This window comes from Castor canadensis, chromosome 1, assembly GCF_047511655.1.
Source record: "Castor canadensis chromosome 1, mCasCan1.hap1v2, whole genome shotgun sequence".
NCBI classification, from domain to species: domain Eukaryota; kingdom Metazoa; phylum Chordata; class Mammalia; order Rodentia; family Castoridae; genus Castor; species Castor canadensis.
The window spans coordinates 144584494-144605341 of NC_133386.1; the positions used below are offsets into that span (position 1 = coordinate 144584494).

At 39.8% G+C, this 20848-nt stretch overlaps 1 protein-coding gene across 7 annotated transcripts in view; it reads right to left on the bottom strand.

Annotated features, from left to right (window-relative positions):
* Positions 1–20465, bottom strand: part of LOC109693777 (interferon-induced very large GTPase 1) — a 40111-nt gene extending 19646 nt beyond the window's left edge. The window contains exons 1-4 of one of the 7 annotated variants that reach the window (XR_012451079.1): positions 20257–20465; positions 2852–3020; positions 2444–2522; positions 1126–1226 (exon numbers count right to left, since the gene is read on the bottom strand). The gene's annotated coding sequence lies outside the window, so the exon portion shown is untranslated. Of the gene's footprint in view, positions 1–306; positions 1227–2443; positions 2523–2851; positions 3021–20256 lie in introns of those variants that run through there. The other 6 variants (XR_012451078.1, XR_012451081.1, XR_012451080.1 and 3 more) reach the window with 6 other exon arrangements.
* Positions 20466–20848: the final 383 nt, after the last annotated feature.

Sequence of the window (20848 nt, forward strand, 5' to 3'; positions counted from 1 at the left end):
CTTGGACTTACACCATTGGTCTGTTTTTGCAATTCAGTTTTCCATGTCTCTACATTTTTTCTAAGACACAGATCACCATCTTGCACCAAAACCTTGATGTTCAACTATTGCCAGTTGAGTCAAGTCTGACATCTCTGGCTTGACAGGCAAAGCTCCTCATCACCGTTCCTGACTTAACTCTTTTTTTTTTCTTTTCATTTTTCTTTTATTATTCATATGTGCATACAAGGCTTGGTTCATTTCTCCCCCCTGCCCCCACCCCCTCCCTTACCACCCACTCCGCCCCCTCCCTCTCTCCCCCCTTAATACCCAGCAGAAACTATTTTGCCCTTATTTCTAATTTTGTTGTAGAGAGAGTATAAGCAATAATAGGAAGGAACAAGGGTTTTTGCTGGTTGAGATAAGGATAGCTATACAGGGCATTGACTCACATTGATTTCCTGTGCGTGGGTGTTACCTTCTAGGTTAATTCTTTTTGATCTCACCTTTTCCTCATTCAAAAGGGGGGAAATGAACGGTAAAGAGAAGTCACTTTTCCATATCAGTTCTGAAATCTAGCTAAGAAAAACTACAGATGGGATCTGAGGAAATGGTGCATAATCTAATGATGTGAGTAAAGCACTTTCTTCTACTCTCTAGTGGTTTCTTATAACTCAGGCCAGGGCAATACCAAACACAGACTTTCAGTTTCATTTCTGTCTCAATAAAGTTCCTAGCATTGCTTATTTCCTGAAAACATAACAGAGATATTTGTTGATTAATGAAAGTTCTTTGTAAGCTGTTTTTTTCTAGACATTCAGTTTCTTTTTTAAAAATTTCAGAGAAGAAGCAAGATGGCAAATTGTTGACATCCTTGTACCCCAGTGGTGCCTAACTTCCCTGAAGAAGGAAGATCAGAGGATCCCAAAAGGCACCAATGGGGTCCCATAACCAGCAAGAAATAAAACCCTATTCAAATCCATAAATAGAGAACAAACTAAACACAAAAAGAATGGCAAGAGCTACTTGCAGCTCAACACTCCCGATCCCCTGTGCCTGAAGGCACACGTGGGAACTCAGGGCTCCACGCTCCAACCAAATACATGACCTGCTACCTTCACCCCAACGCCAGGGAAACTGGCAAACCTGTATAAGCAGGACCCAGTGCTCCCGCTGCTCCAAGGGTAACAGAAGGCACAGACCAGCAGGCTTTGTTCCTGGTGCCAGCAGCAGCTACTATTAACCAGCTAATAGAAAAGACAGAAAAAAACCCCAATGTATCAGATAAACTCCATCTACTTCAGGAATGAAAGAATAAAAGGAAGAGACAGTAATGATTAAAACTAAGGGGTCTGTGAATTTCTGAGGACTGTACCACAGAGGTGACAGGTGAATGGCATTGTATATAAGTGGAGCATAATGAGGCTGGTCTGAGGCTCTCAGGGAAACTGACATCATTCAGCAGGACTTCCCAAACACTAGACCACTAAAAATTCTTAATGGAGTATGGGCATATTTACTTAAAATAAACTAATAAAGATAAACACTGTGATTTTGTATGCCAATGTTTCTTTAATTTAAAATATTATCTATGTCTTTTATATCATGTCTATATTTTCTTTTTACTAGTCTGTTTTGTCACTAAAGAAACCATTTTGATAACTGATGCTATTTTCAATGTGCTCCCTTGGTAAAACTAAAAAGTTGGGCTGTATGATCATCCTTAGCATTTTTTCCCAGATTATAAAATAAAAATTAAAAAATTTGGAAACAGCAAAAAAATTTCCAGTTTCCTAACTTAGTACCACTTGAAACAATCTGACCATATATAATACATTGAAGAAAAAGACTTACTCAAGAATACTGAGAGAAAGTGAAAAGCCCAGACACCAACCAGGGTTGGCAATAGAATAGGACAAGAGAGGTACTATGGCTCAAGGAAATCTAAGAGTATTTGCTGAAATTTGCATTCTAGGTGCCTCACTTGGCTCACCTTGCTCTAGTCCTAGCTCAGCTTTGACTCAAAGTTTTGTGCATCAAGCCAAAACCTCCTCTATTCCTTCCTTAAAGAATAAGGAGTCACTTTTTAAGGATCACTTTAAAAGGGATCCTGTTCAAGGGATCTTTAAAGAGCTGAGATCACTGGTTCTCTCTTGCCCACAATTTTTCTCTTAATCCTTTCCTTCAAGTAGCTCAAATGTTGGCTAAAATGATAAGGTTATTAAGGGACTCTTTTAATGTCTTCTGAAATCTACTTCTAACAAAAAAAGAAAGCAGAAGAGAAAAAAAAAACTTTACTCAAGGAAAGTCACAGAGAATGAGTTCCTTTTTCTGTGGGCAGTGCTAGGTGCAATTTGTAGGTATTGCTTTCTAGAAGAGGCATAAAGGAAAGTGTTCCCTTTCTCTTGTCCACAACCCTCATCCAAGCTCTCATAATTACTTCCTGGCTTATAGTAATATTTACCTAGTCATTTCTGTGTTTTCTATTCTGTTCTACTCCCCACTCCTTCCTCTCTATTCTTCACATGCAGCCAGAGTCATTCCTTAAAAATAGAAGTAGGATGTCATTCCTTGGCAAAGACAACACTCAAGGACATTGCCAACACATTACACTTAGCATAACCCTCCTAATCTCAGTATCCAAAGTAGCTCTAATCCCAGGCACAAGCCATGAGCACCCAGTTACGAGTAAGCTTTTATATTGACTAGAGAAAAGAGCAACATGCAAATTAATTCACTTATTTACTCCTTTCCAAGACTGATTTCCTTGTAGTTGGGGATATACAAAGGTGATCCTACAGAGGGTTAAAACAAAATATCTTCTAAGTAGTTTGAAAACACCATTTAGTATTATTTCCATGAAGGTAGTTACCTTTAGAGTTAAGGAATGTACCAGGACTGTCTTCCTTGGCCACTGTCTATGGAAGTAAATTCTTTGCAATCTCTTAAGGAGTCTACTTCATCAGTTTGAGGAATGAGCTGATGAGTCACAGGATAACATTCTTATTGAAGATCATATGTTTTCTTTTCACTCTTACTGTCTAAGAAAAAAAGCATTTAAATTAGATACAAATTAGTATGTACATTTAAAAACTATATATCATGCAGCTCCTCTGATAGGTCCTAGAGGAAAGAAGATTTTCACATGTGTCATGCTGATAGTTTCCATGTGTAACAATCCTTTCTTTCTAGTGTTGAACATCTCAGAGTAGGTGTTGGGGCTGTTAAATCATAAAGTAAAAATGCCATTGAGAGATGATAGGGAAGAAGAAAAATGTCCATAGATTGTGAATGCTAATGTTGTCTGCAAGAAAAGCTTGATTTTGGAGATAAATTATTTTCCTATACTTTTGAACACTAATATTTCTGAGTTAGCTTTTTCCTCATGATACCAAGTACTTAAAGTAATAATTGTTATTTCAACTTACGGCTATAGAGATATAGTCTGTTTCCATTTGCCACCTTGTTTTGAGTCTATGGCAAAGGAAAACAACATGGCAGTTGATTTTTTCTGTTCACCTTGTGATGGCCAGAAAACAAAGTGAGCAAGAGAGTATGTGGCAGGGTTTCCAATATAACCTTCAATAAAGAGATCCAAGATGATGGATAGGAGAGGAAATAAGAATTTCTAAACTGTGTGATTTCAGAAAATACTTGGGGGTGTGGTAGCTACATTTTTGGTAGGTACAGAAATACCACATCAACCTTGCTAATGACTAACCCTGTCACAGCACAGTATTTAAGTTAAGGGAAAGAAAACCGGTGATTAAAACTGCCAACTAGCCAATAAATAACATAGAAGCACAGAACAAAATAGAAGCATGGAGGGAAGGTAAGGAAATTCCACCCCTCAAAAGACCAACAATTCAATAGCAGATTTAGGGGAAATGAAGAAAATGAATACCCAGTTCCTGACCCCAACAGAACAATGATAAATATGATGTTGAGTTCAATGATGTCCACAAAAATTTGTCAAAGAGGAAATCATGAATGAGCTCATTGAGATACTCATGGAGAAGCTATAAGAGATGGCCAAACAGGATGTGTAGGTGAACTCAAAAGTGTCATGAACTCAAATAAAAAACTTGAGAAGACACAGAAACAACTAAAAGAACTCAGAGATGACTTCAACAAACTCTGAAGTGAAAGAAAGGAGACTATAACAAAAGAGGTATTATGAAATAAAGCAGACAGGACAAGGTATGAAGGAGGAATTGAGCAAAGATGTGGAAACCTCAGAAAAACTAATCAAACAGAAATCCTGAAAAAAAAGTTCCTTAAATTAGATAAATAATAAGAAGAATTTAAAAAAAAGAGTAGAAAGCCAGTCCAACAGACTAGAACAAGTGGAAGACAAAATCTCAGGTCTCAAAGACAAAATAATATTAAATAAAAACCAGAAGAACTCTTAGACAAAAAACTTGAGAGCTGTGAAAGGAATATGAAAGAACTCAGGGACTCCATCAAAAGGCCAAACCTGATATTTACAGCCACTGAAGAAGAGGAAGAAATGTGAGAGGTGGAAGACAAAGGGATACATAATATATTCAACAATATAATAACAGAAAATTTCCAAAATATTCAGAAAGAGGTGACAATTCAGTTACAGGAAGCTTCCAGTATACCAAACAGACTTGATGAAAATAGAACCTCTCAACAGCATATTATCATTAAAATGACTAGCACAGAGAAGAGAGAAAGAACACTGAAGGCTGTAAGAGATTAAGAAAAAATGACATATAAAAGTAAACCAATTAAATTGACAGCAGATTTCTCAAAAGAAACCTTAAAAGCAAGAAGGGCATGGAGTGAAGTATTTTGAGCACTGAAATAAAATAATTTTAGTCCTAGAATACTCTACCCAGCAAAACTATTATTCAGAATTGATGGAGGAATAAAAGTCTTCCTTGATATATAGAAACTAAAACAATATATGACCAACAAACCACCACTACAGAAGATTCTGAAAAGATTCAAACACAGAAAACAAAAACATACAAAACCATGAAAGGATTGGAAGCATTAAACCTCATGAGAAGAACAAACATGAACTTAGAGAGTATCCTTGAATTGGCTGCACACACTCAAATCCTTAAACAAACAAACAAAAAAACTAAATGGCAGAAATCACCACATACCTTCAATATTAACACTAATGTTAATGGAAACAATTCCTCCATCAAAAGACACTGGCAAACTCTATTAAGAAGGAAGACCTGACAATTTCTTGTTTACAAGAAACCCACCAAATTGACAGAAACAGTGTCTTTGGGTGAAAAGTAGAATATTTATAGCTAAAGTTTCCTAAAAACAGGCAGGAATAGCAATACCTATATCAATTAAAGTGGAATTTTTTCCTAAATTAGTCAGAAGAGACAAAGAAAGTCACATGATACTAATAAAAGGAGCAATACATCAAACAGAAATAACAATTATCAACTTACATGTGCTAATGAACATGTGCTGGTGAGCCCACCTTCATTAAACATATAATTATGGACTTAAATCACAGATAGATCCCCAACACAGTGGTAGTGGAAGACTGTTATACTCTTCTATCACCAATAGATAGGTCATCCATAAAAAAAGGCAACAAAGAAATCCTAGAACTAAATGACACCATACATCTAATGGACCTGACAGATGTCAATAGACTATTCCTCCTTGCAACAGCACAATATACATTCTTCTCAGCATCCCATGGAACTTTCTCCAAAATAAACCATATCTTAGGGTCAAAAAGCAAGCTCAACAAATATAAGAAAATTGAAATAACCCCCTCCTGCACACTATCTGATCACAATGCAATAAAACTAGAACTCAACCACAAAAGCAGCAGAAGAAAATATGCAAACAATTGGAAGCTGAACAACATGTTGCTCAATGATTAGTGGGTAATAGAAGATACAAGGGAGGAAATAAAAAGTTCCTGGAATTTAATGAAAATTAAAACACAACCTAGTAGAACCTATGAGATACATCATGCAGTCTTAAAGAGGACTAAAATAGCCATGAGTGTACAAATAAATGACCTAATGCTACATCTCAAACTCCTAGAAAAATAAGAACAAGCTAAATCCAAAAGAAGCAGAAGAAGAGAAATAAAAACTAAGGGATGAAATCAATGAAATAAAGACCAAAAAACCCCAAAGAATCAATGAAACAAAAAGCTAGTTCTTTGGGGAAAAAAAGAAAACAAGATTGACAGACCCCTGGCAAATCTGACTAAAATGAAGAGGGAAAAGACCAAAATCCGTAAAATCTGAAAAGAAAAAGGGAGATAACAAAAAACACCAAGGAAATCCAGGGAATCATCAGGGACTACTTTGAGAACCTATATTCACATAAATTGGAAAATCTAAAAGAAATGACAAATTTCTAGATACATATGACCATGAAAAATTGAACCAAGATGATATTAATCTCCTGAACAAATCTATAACACACAATGAAATTGAAGCAGCAATAAAGAGTCTACCAAAAAAGAAAAGTTCAGGAACTGACAGATTCTCCACTGAATTGTACCAGACCCTTAAAGTACTAATACTAGCACTCTTTAAACTTTTCCATGACAGAAAGGGAGGAAACACTGCCCAACTCATTTTATGGAACCAGTATTACACTCATTCCCAAACTGGACAAGGACATATCCAAAAAAAGAGAACTACAGTCCAATCTTCTTAATGAACATTGATGCAAAATATCCTCAATAAATTAATGGCAAACCAAATCCAGCAACATATCGGGAAGATCATACACCATGACCAGATTGACTTCATCCCAGGGATGCAGGGGTGGTTCAACAAATGCAAATCACTAAATGTAATACACCATATTACCAGAAGCAAAGACAAAAATCACTTGATCATCTCAATAGATGCAGAAAAAGCCTTTGATAGAATTCAACATCATTTCATAATAAAAGCTCTGATGCAACTAGGAATAGAAGGAATGTACCTCAACATAATAAAGGCTGTGTATGACAAACCTATAGCCACCATCATACTTAATGGGGAAAAACTGAAATCATTTTCCCTAAAGTCAGGAATGAGACCAGGGTGCCCACTTTCTCCACACCTATTCAACATAGTCTTGAAATTCCTAGCCAGAACTATTAAAAAAGTAGGAAGAAAAAATAAAAGGAATACAATAGGGTTAGTAGAAGTCAAACTATACCTATTTGTAGAAGACATGATCTTACACCTAAAAGACCTGAAAAACTTCACCAAAACCTCTTAGACAGCACAAACAGCTTTAGCAAAGTAGCAGGATATGAAATCAACTTACAAAACTCAATAGCTTTTCTATATATCAACAATGAACAGATTGAGAAAGAATATAGGAAAACAATTCCACTTACAATAGCCACAAAAAATCAACTACCTACCAATAAACTTAATGAAGGATGGGAATGACCTCTACAAGGAAAACTACAAACCATTCAAGAAAGATATTGAAGAAGACTACAGAAGGTGGAAAAATCTCCCATGTTCAAGGATTGGCAGACTCAACATAGTAAAAATGGCTATACTACTAAAAGCAATGTACATGTTCAACACAATCCCCATTAAAATTCCAATGACATTCATTAGAGAGATTGAAAAATCAACCCCAAAGTTCATTTAGAAACACAAAATCCAGTGAATTGCCAAGGCAATAATGAGCAAAAAGAGGAAAAAAACCAGCATGATGCTGGCACAAAAACAGATATGAAGACCAGTGGAACAGAATAGAGGATCCAATATGAATCCACACAGCTATGTCCACCTTATTTTTGACAAAGGTGCCAAAAAACATATGATGGAGAAATGATAGCCTCTTCAACAAATGCTGCTGGGAAAACTGGATATCTGTCTACAGAAAACTGAAACTAGATATGTGTTTATCACCCTGCACAAGTACCAACTCAAAGTGGATTAAGGACCTTAATAACAGACCCTAACCTTGCAGTTAATACAGGAAAGAGCAGGGAATACTCTGGAAGCAATAGGTATAGGCAAGGACTTCCTCAGTAGAACTCAAACAGCCCAGCAAATAAGAGAAAGGATTGATAAATGGGACTACATGAAATTAAAAAGCTTCTGCACACCAAAAGGAGTTGTCTCTAAATTGAAGAGCCCACCAACAGAGTGGGAGAAAATATTTGCTAGTTATACACCAGACAAAGGACTGGCAAGCAAATATACAGGGAGCTCAAAAAACTAAACTCCCCAAAAATCAATGAACCAATAAAGAAGTGGTCAACTGAACTCAACAGAACTTTTTCAAAGGAAGAAGTCCAAATGGCCGAAAAACACATGAAAAAGTGTTCACCATCCCTAGCCATAAAGGAAATGACAATCAAAACCACACTAAGATTCCACTTCACTCCTGTTAGAATAGCTATCATGAAGACCACCACCAACAACAAATGTTGGCCAGGTTGTGGGGGAAAAATGAACCCTCAGACACTGCTGGTAGGAATGTAAGCTAGTACAACCACTTTGGAAAACAATATGGAGGCTTGTTAAAAGCTAAACATAGACCTGCCATATGATCCAGCAATACCACTTTTAGGGATATACCCAAAGGAATGTAACTGAGGTTATTGCAAAGTCACATGCACACCCATGTATATTGCAGCACTATTCACAATAGGAAAGCTATGGAAATAGCCAAGATGCCCCACTACTGACAAATGGATTAAGGAAAATGTGGTATTTATACACAGTGGAATTTTATGCAGCCATGCAGAAGAATGAAATCTTATCATTTACAAGTAAATGGATGGAAGTGGAGAACATCACCTTAAGTAAAGTTAGTCAGGTTCAGAAGGCCAAAATCATGTTCTCCCTCATATGCAGATTATAGCCCTATAATAAATCCAGTGATATTACTGGACATGGGTCACATACTAAGGGGAGAATGAGCACAGGAGAAACAGGGAAAGGGTAGGAAACTTAAAACTTGAATATGGATGATGTGCTTACTGTAGATGAGTGAATATATTAATCTTGAACTGGCAAAGGCCACTATTGGAAACAGACTAGGAAGTAATGAAGAGGTCTGGTAGAGAACCAGTGTGGGTTGTAATACACATGTGCGTGGAAGCAATGCTAGGAATCTCTCTGTATAGCTCTCTTTATCTAAAACTAGCAAAAAAAAAATGCTCTGTCTTTCTTATTATCTCGTGTTTTCTCTTCAACAACATTGGAGAACAAGAGGGTGGAACAGGTTCTGCCCAGAAAGTGGGGAGGTGGGGAGGTGGCCCAAACAACATATACACATGTGAGTAAATTTAAAAATGATAAAAAAAAAACCACCAACAACAAATGTTGGTGAGAATGTGGGGGATAAAAGGAGCCCTCATATACTTCTGGTGGGAATGCACATAGTCCAACCATTATGGAAAACAATATGGAGTTTCCTAAAAAACTAAAAAGACATCTGTCATACGATCCAGCAATACCACTCCTAGGGATATACCTGATGGAATGTGAATCAGGTTACAACGAAGACACCTGCACATCCGTTTATTGCACTATTCACAATAGGAAAGCTATGGAAACAGCCAAGATGCCCCACTATTAATGAATGGATTAAGAAAATGTGGTATTTATGAACAATAGAATTTCATTCAGCCACAAACAAGAATGAAATTTCATTATTTGCAGGTAAATGGATGGAACTGGAGAACATCATCTCAAGGGAAGTTAGACTCAGAAGGCCAAAAGATGCATGTTCTCCCTCCTATGTGGATTATAGACCTAAAACAAATGCAGCAATATTATGGAACATGCGTCACACTAAGCTGAGGTCACTCACGGGAGGGAGAGGACAAGGGAAGGAAACCAAAACCTTGAATGTGGTTGATGTGCTCACTGTACAGGAATGAATATAGAAATCTTCAACTGGCCAGGGCCACCATGGGTGGGGGACTAGAGTGGAATGAAGAGGACTGGAAGAGATGAACCAATTGGTGTCATAATATGTATTTGCATGCAAACAACACAAGGGAACTTCCTAGTGGGAGGGGGTGAGGTGGTGGGGAAAGGGGATAGGAGGATGAATATGGTGAAAATAATGCATACACATGTATGTAAATGCAAAAATGATACTTGTTGAAGCCATTTTAGGAACAGGGGGAGGGAGGATAAAGGAAAGGAATGGGGGGATGAATTCTAATTCCATGTATTTGAAACACTGTAAGAAACTTTGTAAATGCTACAATGTACCTCCACCCAGCACAACTATAAAAAATTATAGCCTTCAACAGTGTGTCCCAATCTCTCACTCTGTCCAAATTGGCCTTACCTCCTAAGTCTTCCAGCATCTCCCATAGAAACAACAATTTTTGGTTAAGCCTTCAACATGTGACCTTTGGGGGACATTTGAGATATAACCCATAATAAATTAAGACAGTGATTTAGACCATGTTTGTTCCTCCTAAATCAGCACTCTATGACCCAGCTGGCCTGGGTTGTTGTTTGCTTATTTGCTTTTGTGGTTGTGAGGACCAAATTCATTGCCTTCCACATGCTAGGCAAGGGTCACCTACTTTACCAAAGATCTTTGGTCTGTTATGGAGATGGATTCAGAACATGACCGATTCATTCAAGGAAAGGCAAAAATTGCAGGCAATTAGTGGTGGTATTTGGGATTGTATTGTTTTCACTTCTCTGTTTGATTTAACCAGTCTATTTGTTATAAAACAGATTTGGTTTGAAGCTAATATAGAGTTAAAAATATGTGACAGTATTTCAAAGAATTTGTTGTCAATGTTTATTTTGGATAATTATCACATGGGCATACTTTTAGAAATGTAGATTTCTACCACGACTTATAGACATTTAGATAAGGAATGTCTAGAAGATATTGTCCACCACTTCGTCATTTTGTATTCACCACAAATTTGATTTGACAAATGAGTTCAAGTGATCATGTACATTTTGGAAATGTTTTATACTAAGCAGAGACTTTCAGTAGAGAAAATGTGGCTGTATATAAGTCAATTTGCCATTCTGAATAGTGAAGACATGAAATTTCTCCTTTATGACAATTTGCACCCTGATTTCCAATTGAATTATTCTTTATATTTGTGAATATTTGCACAACTATTTGAAGCATTAAAACCTGTACTAAAAATTTTGACAGTGGTGCTCCACAATTTGGCCTCAAAGGATAAGAAATAGGAATGCTCAGGGTCTGGGGGCATGTGCCATAGCCCTCGCTTAGCAAAGGCCCTGACATCAATCCCCAGTACTGCCAATAAATAAACATGTTAATAAATAAATAAAGCATAGCTAAAAATGTTACTTTTTTAAAAAAATGGAAAAGATTAATTATACAAAAGCATAGAGCATAAATCCAGAAATGCTGCCAACTCTGACTGATTGCAGTGTGATTTTGAAAATAAGAGTTCAGAAAGAACATGGGAGAGGAATGATCTTGAAAGAGTAGTTTAAGAACCTTTCCTACAGCTGCAAAATGACCTGATTCTTCATATTGAAAACATAATCAAATGTTCAGCATAAAAAACAAGTCTTAGAATAAAGACCACAAAATATGATAGGTAAATATAGGAAGAAACTATGTGATTTACAGATAAGATTGAAGAGTAGTGGAGGTCTCAATACTACATCATATTACAACACTATTTTAAATACTTTTAAAGAATATGATTTGGAAGCTAAGATTGCGTAGACATTAGATTTGTAAAGGAACAAGAAACAACAGGAAGGGTAAATAATTGTTATATCATGTTAAAATTAAAAAATAGTTTTAATTCAAATTCCAGCTGGTTCAGCATAGGAGATGATGTTGTATGGACAAAAGTTGTTTGTGTGTATAGGTAAGACACCTAAAAAACTAGCTAGCATTTGTTGCCCTTAACGCAGAGAAACTAAAGCAGATACCTTAAAGCAACTGAGGCCAATAGGAAAAGGGGAACAGGTACTAGAGAAAAGGTGAGATTAAAAAGAATTAACCTAGAAGGTAACACCCACGCACAGGAAATCAATGTGAGTCAATGCCCTGTATAGCTATCCTTATCTCAACCAGCAAAAACTCTTGTTCCTTCCTATTATTGCTTATACTCTCTCTACAACAAAATTAGAAATAAGGGCAAAATAGTTTCTGCTGGGTATTGGGGGGGAGAGGGAGGGGGTGGAGTGGGTGGTAAGGGAGGGGGTGGGGGCAGTGGGGAGAAATGAACCAATCCTTGTATGCACATATGAATAATAAAAGAAAAATGAAGAAAAAAAAAGAAAATTATGATAACAAAAAGCAAAGTGCATTTAGTTAGTTATTCAAGGTTGTAAAAATTTTATCATGATTATGTTAAATTCTCTGGTTGATATAAAATATATAATAAATCTTTTTTTACCCAAAAAAAAAAAAAGTTGTTTGTGTGTGTGTGTGTGTGTGTGTGTGTGTGTGTTTGATGGCAAAGGTCAGAGTTAATACATACAAAGTTAATGGAAACTTATTTTTTAATTTATTGGACTGTGGAGTATATCATGACACATATAAAATGGGGTGATTACAACATAACTGATGGAATAATAAAATGAAATAAATCTCAATCAATGCCACAAAGGTAGAAAAGGAAAAAAAGCAAATAAAACAAGATATCATTGGTATTCAGAATCAATATTCACAGCTTTACATTGAATCTGTGCATAAGTCACTCTGTTGTGCTGAACCCACTCTGGCTAAGTCACAGGGATCCATTGTCTGGAGTTGCAGACAGGCGCATCTGTGTGGCCCCTCACTGAGGGGCACCCCTCCCTGGTCTGTCTTGCGACACCGGCCACTGTCAGGCACATATAAAATGGACTTCTCTGGGCCAAAGCACCCAGAAGGTGCTCTAGACTATACTTGCTAACTTTAGTGAAGGCTTTCCTGGTGACTATGGGGTTAAAATGAAACCAGCTAAGCTTCAGAGATTCTGTGAATTGGAAATGGCCCACCTATGACGCAGGATGGCCAGCAGAGGGCACTCTAGACCTGACTATTATCACCCACATCAGAGACAAAGTTGAATGGGACTCAGGCCATCCAGACCAGTTTCCTTACATCAACACCTGGTACATCCTGGCTGCCCACTCGCTTGAATGGCTCCATTTTCATGCCCCCCAGAGGCATGCAGCCGTTTTGGTTAATAGCAAAGCAAAAGAAATTTGAGGTCCACAACTCAGAACCTGAGTCATCAGATCTGCCACCATATGTCCTTTCAGTGCACTCAGCTGCTCTGGCCTCCCCAAGATTTGAGTTCAGTGCAGGGAACCCCAGTGGAAAGGAAGAAACACTGGGCTCCCAACCATGCCACCCAGAGGCTTCCTCATTATATTCCCCCCTTGCCTCCAACGGCCACAAAGGAAGAGAGCCACTGGGGAAGGTCACCAAACTCTGGGAGGCTGATGAGTAAGAAAGAAGAGGCCCCAGCAGGAGTCCCATGCCCCCTCCGTCAGGCTCCCGGGCCACCACTACTCTAGGCAGATGGGTCATACACGGCTGGACCCATGCAATATGTGTATCAGCCATTCACCACCACTAACCTCCTGAACTGGCGGCAGCCCACCCCAGCATACTGAGAGGAGCCACAAGCTGTGATAGAGCTCCTAGTCAATATCATGCACAGCCACCAGCCCAACTGGGATGATTGTCGTCCACTCATGTCTACCTTCTTCACTTCTGATGAGCACAGACCAGTATACCAGGCAGCCAGAGCTTGACTAGTCACACAAGCACCACCGCAGACTGCACATCCAGAGCAATGGGCAGATGAGAGAATCCCAGACACCAGACCAGAATGGGACCCCAACACTCCAGATGGGCTCCAGTCCATCCAACGCATGAGACAAGCTATCCTGGAGGGAGCCCACCAAGGGGCAAGAGGGGATACCAACCTTGCCAGGGTCAGTGAAGTCACACAGAAGCCTGATGAGCTGCCTAGCCAGTTCTATGACCGGTTATATGATGCCTACCGTCAGTACACCCCATTCGACCCCAAGACCCCTGCAAACCGATCCATGATGAACACCACCTTCATCCAGCAGTCTGCCCCTGATGTTCATCTAAAGCTGCAAAGATGGAGGGCTTTGCAGGTGCCAACATTGACCAACTCAGCATAGCAGTCAAGGTGGTGGTAAACCAAAAAGAAATGGCTAAAAAAAGAGAAAAAATATATGTATTTGGAGAAAAAGGCAAATATCCTGGCCATGGCCTTCAAGGAGGGAGGCAAAGGGACTGAAGGCTGGAGGGGGGCCCAAAAAGAAAGGATGGAAAAATCCTCTTGTGAAAAACCAATGCATATACTATAAGAAAAAAAGACATTAAAAAGATGAGTACCCTAACAAGAGAAAAAAAGAAAAGGTGACAGTGGCTGCCGCCAAATCCAAGGAAACCTGCAACTAGAGACAAACGCAGCCTGGGAAATGAGTCTGACTCAGGGAGACCAGGTTCCTTTCTGATTGGCCCTCAGGAGTCCAGATTCGAGATTGATATAGAGGGCTGCCAAGTAGACTTCATTCTGGACACTGGGGTGGCCATTTCCACCATGGCCATTCCAATTGGCTGACTCACTAAGGACTTAATTACCATTATAGGGGCCGCTGGGAACACCAGGAAGTACCGGTTCTGCAAGCCCCGAGAATGCACAGTTGGTGGACACCAGGTCAGACACTGATTTCTGTATGTACCAGAGGCTCCAGACCCCCTTCTGGGAAGAGACTTACTTTCTAAACTGGGCACACAGTAGCTATGGACTTGGGACAACGCCTTGCCGGTGTTAACCTTAGAGGTCAGTCTTAAAAAAGGGTGGCATAGGATTAGGTGTCCTGACCCAACCACTGGGGCCATGGAACCGACCGGTAGCCTACTTGTCCAAGAAGTTAGACCATGCGGCCTCAGGTTCACCCCACGCCTCCAGGCACTGGCAGTAATAGTCCTCTTAATGCAAGAAGCAGATAAACTGAGTCTGGGACAAAACATCACACTCCGGGTCCCCACCAAGTAACTTCTCTGCTCAACAGCACTGCCAGTTGGTGGATGACTGGGGAACGAGTGGCCAGATATCAGGCTTTATTGGTGAAAACCCCCAGATAAAAGTCAAAGCGATGAGGACTCTCAATTCAGCCACATATTTACCAGAAGAGGAGGGGGAACCCCTCCATTCTTGTGAAGAGGTTTAGACGAAGTCTTCTCTTCTCGGCCCAATTTAGTGGACACTGCTATTTCCAATGCTGACCTGGAGCTCTTCACTGATGGAAGCCAGAGCCCACAAGAAAGAGAACAGGCCCATAAAACAGGGGCTAAAGAAAACTCAAAAGGCTGGTTCATCACCCTAGAAGGAAGGATCCTGATATCAGAAAAAGCAGCCACAGGCCTGGTAAGGCTGGCACATGACATCACTCATTTGGGCAAAACCTCCCTACAAGGACTGTTAAAAAACATCTCGTCATTCCTCGATTGGCAACTCTAACTCAGTTGGCCAGCAAGGCTTGCCTGAACTGTGCCCAACACAACCCAGGACAGGGGCCCAAGCCTCCACTACTCATCCAGAAAAAAAGGAGTCTACCAATTCCAACACCTGGAAATAGACTTCACTAAAATCCAACCAAGCAAAACTTATCAGTACCTTCTGGTGGTGGTCTGCACTTTTATAGGCTGAATGGAAGCATACCCCACCCACACAGAAAAGGCTGCAGAGATATCAAGGGCACTAGCAAAAAAAAATTATTCAATAATTTAGGGTACCTAGCAGCATCGGGTCAGACATGGGGCCTGCTTTTGTCTGTCAGGTGATCAAAGATATCTCATCATCTCCAGAGACCTTAAAATATGGAATCCTGAGACCCTGTCAATCTGCCTGGCACACTTCCTTACTGCCAGTTCAGAAGCAGACAAGATGATTATTGCCCAGTGCAGGATTTCCGGGCAGTCAATCAAACAACAGTGGCTCTGCACCCTGTGGATCCTAACCCATACACCTTGCTGGCCCTGATACCAGTAGAGACAACCTGCTTCTCACGCCGAGACTCAAAAGATGCCTTCTTCTGCGTCCTGTTGGCACCTGTGAGCCAACCCATCTTTGCTCTCCAATGGGAAGACCCCCCCCCCCAGTCAGGGAGATAAGAACAGTTAACCTGGAACCATCTCTCACAGGGTTTCAAGAACTCCCCAACCATCTTTGGAACTGCTCTGACATCAGATTTACGAGCATACCCAGCAAAAAGAAAGCTGACTACACACTCTTACCTCTTCCTTGCAGCGACTAACCACCAAGACTTTCTTAAAGAGACAGAGATCCCACTCTGTTTTTTATAAAAGCTGGATACAAAATATCTTAAAAAAGGTTCAGATCTGTCAAGACCAAGTCAACCTTGATACACACACACACACACACACACACACACACACAACAAGCTGTTTGTTCAATCTCCATTCCAACTTCAAAAAGACAAATCTGTGAGTTCTTAAAAATGGCTGGGTTCTGCCAAATTTGGATATGTAATTTCTCACTGCTAACAAAGCCTTTATATAAAGCCACAAAGGTGGGATACAAAAGGAAGCTCCTAATCTGGAAATCTAAACAACAACAGGCTTTTCGTGCCATCAAGGAGACATTAGTTAGTGCTCCTGCTCTGGGACTCCCAGGTGGAAAAAAACCTTTCTTCCTCCATGTACATGAGAGAAACAACGTAACAATTGGAGTTTGACCCAATTCCTAGGCTCATGACATCAGCCAATGGCTTATCTCTCCAAACAGTTGGATTCAATGGCAAAGGGATGACCTTCCTGCTTGCAAGCTCTCACAGGCACAGCCTTCTTCGTATCAGAGACAAAAAGTTAACACTGGGGGGAAAAATAACTGCTAAGGGTCCCACATTCTGTAATGACTCTAATAAAATACAAGGGACAGTATTGGCTGACAATACTGTCAGATACCAGATAGTCAGATACCAGGGTATGCTCTATAAAAATCCACAAGCAAAGCTAAAAGTTGCCTAGACTTTAAACCCAGCAACCCTCCTCCTGTCGGCTGTGGGGCCTCCAGACCATGGCTGTGTTAAGGTGATTAATGAGGTCTTCTTAAGCCGCCCTGGTCTTGGTAACCAGGCACTTCACCAGCCTAGCCAACAATATTTATAAACAATGTATAAAACATGTGCCAAAAATAACCCCAAACAGGGACTCCTCCCAAAACCAGGACTCCAGCATACGCTCAAACTGACCCTGAGGAGGGGACCTTAGCCTTGCCCTAGTCACAAACCGGAAGCTGACTAGTCTACACATGGCAGAAGCTTGAGGAGTCAACTGGACAGACAGTTAATGGACTGTTGTTTGTCACAGACAATGTTCTATGGTGATGTTTAAATTCTGCCATCCCTTGCCTATCTCTCTTTTGGTATTATAACCTTGTTTTGGACAGTAACTGCCCCAGCAGGACACAGCCTAAATCAAGAGGCTCTTTCTGACAATCTTTCTTTCCTACTAACAGAATGTGATACTGTTTTTGGTTGTTTCTATCCTGAGTTCCCATTTCAAATGGTAATGCCTCATGCCAACTTTCCCAAAGTAACCTGGGTGATACATACTTGCCAGAAGAGGAAAGAAAACTCCTCCACTCCTGCAAGAGATTCTAGACAAAGTCTTTTACAGGATAAAAACTGGACTCTGTGGGTATACCTCCTGGCGGGCCCACTCACTGTATTACTCTTACCACTGCTCCTAGGGCCTTGTATGATAAATCTCCTCACCAGGTTCATTTGCAACTGGATAAACGCTGTTAAATTACAGTTAGTGAGAGAGTACCAAAGACTGTCCTTAAATAACTTCCCAGAAACAGTCATAAGGGATTATGATGTAAAAGAGGAAGGAACATCCAGAGAAAGATCAAAGCTGGAAAAAGAGCCAAAGATGAGTAAAGCCCTTCCCCTTAGCTGGGGCCCCTGCATCCAGCTATCTCCTTAGAAACTATGGATGGCCTTCGTCCACAGCTGTGCTGACATGATATACTGTAACCTTGAACAGCTAACTGCCAAGTCTGCGTTGGCACTCCCTGCTTGCTTGCTGCTGCTTTTCTTAGTATAAAAACCTCAACCACCCCAAGCTCGGGGCCTGCGCCATTTTGGAGATATCCAGGTGCTGGCCCACTAGCATAATAAACCTTCCTTTCCTCCAACTACCTGGGCTGGAATCTTATTCTTGCTGGTCAGTCATACTGTCTGTAACATTTCTACAACACTTTATCCTTTTTGATTTGTCTTTTTCCTGGATTGGGACTTGTATTTGTGCCATGTGGGTAGTGGGGATGACAGGTGCGTGCCACCACATCCAGTTTATTGGTTGAGATAGGGGCTCAATGATTTTTGTCACTGCTAGCCTCTGATCTCTGCCTGTAGAGTACATGGGATTACAAACGTGAAACACCGTGATTTGCTTCAAGAGTTTACATTCTAATAGAGGAACTTATTAACAAGTGAATAAGCAAAATGATTTCAGAATGTTTTAAGTGTTAAGAATGGAAGAAGCAGGGTCTGGAGTAGAAACTAGCTTGACACAGCTTATGACTTGAGTTTAGAGAATACATCTTTGAAGAGTTGTAAGTCTGCTACTAATTATAAGATTCTTTAAGATCCTCAGGCCTTTTCTAGTTTATATTCAGTTTTAACCGGCCTATTATTCTCTGCCTCCTATTCTAGATATTATTATTTCTGTGGATTTGGAGTTGTTCTTTGCACATGTTCGTTTAATCATGTAGAATAGCCTATTTAGTTTGAAAGTCAATCTAAATTCCCAGAATTACGCATTTGCCCAAATTTTCTTCTAGGAAAATTTGAATGGGTTGATCCATCCACCTTTTGTGAGGAAAGAGTAAAATATATACTTTTAATTTCTTACAAGGCTGTTTTTCTACTTCTTACCCTAAAACTGGGCTACCTGTCAGATACCTGTTAAATATTGGGATTTGTTTTGCCTATTGCACTGTTCTGTACTGGCAGCTTTTGAATTTATTTTTTCTTCTGCCTGTGGTAAATCTTTCACATCAAATCTTGAAAACAATATTTAAATCATTTTCTTTCTGATCTTAAATGTTTGAACACACTTCAAACATTATGATCTATCATTTGTGATACAATCAAAACTACTTGACCCTGGCATTCAAGACCCCTCACAATCTGGTAACATTTACCCTTTTAATTTCTTTCATAGCTATCCTTTTTTCCCTTTCCTACCTGTCCCTTAGACACCTCCCTTCTCTTCCCTTAGGAGCCATCCACCCTCCATCTTAAGGTAATTTGTTTTTATACTGCATCTTACATTACATGAGCCCTTCCCCATCATTTCTGCCTGGGTTGTATGCTCTTGAACTGGTGAAAATTTTCTCTTTATTTGTGAAGCCTTCTGTTAATCTTCCAGGTCATGTAAGTAGCTCTCTTTCCTAGTTATATGAGTCATGTTAACAGTATTAAACTTACCTGAGTCCTTTACTCCTAGAAAGTAGCTACTCTTAAAGAAACATGTTTTCTGAGAAAGAGCTTTGTAAAATGAATCAGTTGATGGAAAGAACTCCCATGTTTGTGGATCAGCAGAATTAAAACTATAAAACACTGAACAAGGAAGCAGTCTTTCCCATAAGACCAATGTCTCTTTTTTTAGTTATGACAGACCAGACACGGGCCCTTAAAATTCCCATTCTTGGCCTCCTAGAAGAATACCTGAATTGACTTGTTTTCCCCCACTGGTCTGTTAGACATAAAATTCTTATTAACTCTGTCAATCAATAGTTAAGTGTCTCCTTCCTCAAGACTCAAGAACTCTGTCTGACTTGCACCCAAACCAGCATGCAGCTCCTCCTTGATCCCTCCTAAGAATCTGCTGGCCTCAGGAAAAACATTCTTTAACTATCCCATGCTCCCCTAGTAAGCCCTTTCTAGCCTTGTTACTTTTCTTAATAAAAGAGTAGATCCCTTCTGCCTGTTGCTTGAGACGCTTGTACTGTTCTCCCTGTTCCCTTTCTAGTGATTGTGCTAATCCTTTCAAATAGCATGTCTACCTAAGACTGGGACTGAGTTTGTTTTTATTTGATAAAAATCAAATTGCCAAATGGTTTATTGTCTATTTACACTATGTCTTGTCTCTTGTCCCAGATTTGTAACGCATTTTTGGAGCAATGGTGTAACTAATTTCCTATTTGTATTTTTAGCATTTCATAATCTCCATGTGTCTCTGAATGTTCCCTATGACTATTTGTACCAATTTGTTTATACTTCATTTTTGAATTTCACTTACTTGTCTCCTTAAGGTCAAGTTTTTGTCTTCATGTTGTTTGCTCCAGAGGGAACTGCATGGAGAAAAGATGTCTTCTCCAAGTTTGCGAGGCTGCTGACTGTCAGCTGCAGCTCAGATTTGGCTTCTTATTTGAGGGAGGGACCTGAATTTACCCTCAGAGCAGTACACTGCCTATTTCTACTTCCTGTGGGGGGAGGGAGTTTGTTACAGGCTGGTGTTGAGAATCCTTGCCTTCACCAGCCAAAGAATTTGGCTTGTGAGGCAGCAAGCAAATTGACTCAATTTGCTTGATTTTGGGATGACAAGGTCAGCACACAAGTAAGATTTGTTAGAGAGGAAGGAAAAGCTGCCCTTAGAGACAGACAGGGATCCTGGAAGATTGGTAGCTATCTGTCATTCACAAGGCAGTGGGGAGGAGGGTTATTTGATCCATTTTGTTGGGAGGGGAGTTAAAGTCAGGGGTGGAGTGGTCCTTTGACATATTTCTGTGAGAACACTGTTGGGGAGGACAGTCAGGAGTTAGGAGTGGTCTCTTATCATGTCTATGCAGGAACATATGCACAGTTCTGTGAAAGTCTCCTGTTTATCAGCC